The sequence below is a fragment of the Vigna unguiculata genome, unplaced genomic scaffold (assembly GCF_037176805.1).
Source record: "Vigna unguiculata cultivar grain cowpea cultivar isolate G323 ecotype 2 unplaced genomic scaffold, ASM3717680v1 ptg000266l, whole genome shotgun sequence".
Classification (NCBI taxonomy): Eukaryota; Viridiplantae; Streptophyta; class Magnoliopsida; order Fabales; family Fabaceae; genus Vigna; species Vigna unguiculata.
The window spans coordinates 78184-81252 of record NW_028196902.1 but is presented as its reverse complement, the minus strand read 5'-3'; the positions used below and the strand labels follow the sequence as shown (position 1 = coordinate 81252).

Sequence of the window (3069 nt, the reverse complement as noted above, 5' to 3'; positions counted from 1 at the left end):
GCGCCTTATACAGGAGCAGCTCTGGCTGAATATTTTATGTACCGTGAACGTCACACTTTAATCATTTATGACGATCTCTCCAAACAAGCACAGGCTTATCGGCAAATGTCTCTTCTATTACGAAGACCACCAGGTCGCGAAGCTTATCCAGGGGATGTTTTTTATTTACATTCGCGTCTTTTGGAAAGAGCCGCTAAATTAAGTTCTCAGTTAGGCGAAGGAAGTATGACTGCTTTACCAATAGTTGAAACTCAATCGGGAGATGTTTCAGCTTATATTCCTACGAATGTAATTTCCATTACAGATGGCCAAATATTCTTATCGGCCGATCTATTCAATGCTGGAATAAGACCCGCTATTAATGTTGGTATTTCAGTTTCCAGAGTTGGATCGGCGGCTCAAATCAAAGCCATGAAACAAGTAGCTGGTAAATTAAAATTGGAATTAGCACAATTCGCAGAATTAGAAGCTTTTGCACAATTCGCTTCTGATCTAGATAAAGCTACTCAAAATCAATTAGCAAGAGGTCAACGATTGCGCGAGTTGCTTAAACAATCCCAATCAGCTCCTCTTACTGTGGAAGAACAGATAGTAACTATTTATACCGGAACGAATGGTTATCTTGATTCATTAGAAATTGGACAGGTAAGGAAATTTCTTGTTGAGTTACGTGCTTACTTAAAGACGAATAAACCTCAATTCAAAGAAATCATATCTTCTACCAAGACATTCACTGGGGAAGCAGAAGCCCTTTTAAAGGACGCTATTAAAGAACAGATGGAACTCTTTTTATTCCAGGAACAAGTAGAAAAAAATTGATGAATCATTAAATAATTTTGTAATTCAATTTTCCAATTTTTATAATTAGTATCTTTTAATATGTTTTTATTTCATTTGAATATTATATATAATGAATTCGAATCAAAATGTAATAAATCAAAAAAAATAGAAGGACAAGGTTGAAATTAGATATGCAAACAACTTGCGTCCAATAGGATTTGAACCTATACCTAAGGTTTAGAAGACCTCTGTCCTATCCATTAGACAATGGACGCTTCTATTTTATATTTGATTCTTTAACCTTTTTAACTAAACCTTATTAAAAAGATTAAAGAATCAAACAAATATAAAGAATTCTAGAAATTATAAAAATAAAATAAATCAAATATTTAGAATAAAAGAAAAAAAAAATAAAAAAGAAAAATCAATTGAATATAATTGAATATATATAACTAAAACTAAATTAAGAAATGAAAATGAAGAATTGACAAATTCTTTAAGAATTCTAGATTCATTCTCGAAGAAAAAAGATAGATTTAAATAGAATAAAATAGAAGCGGGTAGCGGGAATCGAACCCGCATCGTTAGCTTGGAAGGCTAAGGGTTATAGTCGACGTTGATTCATCATTTTGATTTAACGTCTCTAATTCAAAACTGAACGTGAAACTTTTGTTTCATTCGGCTCCTTTACGGAATGAAGAGATGGACAATAAAAAAAATTGACCCATAACATCTATGTCAGCCTTTTTGTATGAATAGGTTTCAAATATCTTGCTTTTTAGATGATCCCTCTAGAAGAGCAATATTCTAACAATCTATGTTTTTTTTCTAGTTACTTCGTTCTCTATTTCTATTTCAGAAAATCTTTAGGAAAAGAAGAAAATTTCCGTCGAGCTAAAAAAATGTCGATGTCTCTAGTAAACTAAAAGAATCGTTTAATAGCTATTTTGCTTCAATTTTTACTATGCAAAAAAATGGAAGATTTAGTTACGATTAGAAAGAAACTTTGTATATTTCTCTCCATAGATCCTTTAGTAATACTCAAAAAATTCGGATTATAGATCCAATTCCAAAAACTTATGTTTCATAATTTTAAAACTCAATTTGTCAAATTCGATTTGATTCTTCTTGTATACAAATTACAATAATGTATATTATACCGCAAATAATTCATCGAGGGGTATAAAGGAGTCCCTTTAAGTAAAAAATAAAGTTTTTGATCGGCATATGAATCAAATGGGGGATCCCTTAACTTTTGGGGGGTCCTTGAAACGAATCGCACTTTTACCACTAAACTATACCCGCTACAATATCATTATTGTATCTTTTGTTGAACAAAGCAATCAGACAAAATAAAGAAATGGGAGGCATAATATTCTAATAAGTCGAGTATTGACATGTTTCATTAGAGAATCTTCTAATGAAATTTGAAAAACGGGATAATTTTCATTTTTTTATTTTGCTGAAGGTTATATATATATACAATTTACGTTACCAGAAAAAAGAGAGGGAGTAAGAAAAGAGAACATTTTTATATTATCTTATTTTGGTTTTATCTCATAGGAATCTATCCGTATCTCTTATTTTTTTTTTAATTACAAATATTTTTACAAATATTTTTTTTTCGAATAAAATATATTCAAATAAAGAATTTTTCTTCAATATTCATGGGAATAAAAGAAAAAGAGCCCGACTAGGTACTGGCCGGGCTCATTGGCTGTATAAAAAGAAAAAAAGAAAACTAAAATATATAGAATAATAAAAAAAAGATAGATAAGATAAAAAAGAATAAAAAAAAAGCAAGTCTCTTTTTTTTTTAAGCTCCCTTTTTGTTCTTCTTGTTTATGTGATATAACATAAACAAAGTAATTCTTTTTTTTTTCAATTGGGGAGAGATGGCTGAGTGGACTATAGCGTCGGATTGCTAATCCGTTGTACAAATTCTTGTACCGAGGGTTCGAATCCCTCTCTTTCCGTTGATAATTTGGTATTTTTTTTTGAACTTGTTTTTTTTATTTACTAGTTAAAGATGTTAAAATAGAGAAAATCCTAAAAATATTTCAAAATTCCGCACAAGCAAGAAAACACAGAATCCACTTTTTTCTTATTCTATTCTTCACGTCCTGGATTACGTCCTGGATCGTTAGATAGGAATCCGAAGATGAAAAGAGAAACGAAAAAGATCACTACCGTATAAACAAAAAGTTTTAGAGTAAGCATTATGAAATCTCCAAGATAATTAAAAAACGACAAAGAAAGAGAATAGATTCTCTTATATTACAACATATT

General features: G+C 30.4%; 1 non-coding gene across 1 annotated transcript; it reads right to left on the bottom strand.

Moving 5' to 3' along the window:
• Positions 1-983: 983 nt before the first annotated feature.
• Positions 984-1055, bottom strand: TRNAR-UCU (transfer RNA arginine (anticodon UCU)). Its single transcript has one exon. It is a non-coding gene; the product is annotated as a tRNA-Arg (tRNA).
• Positions 1056-3069: the final 2014 nt, after the last annotated feature.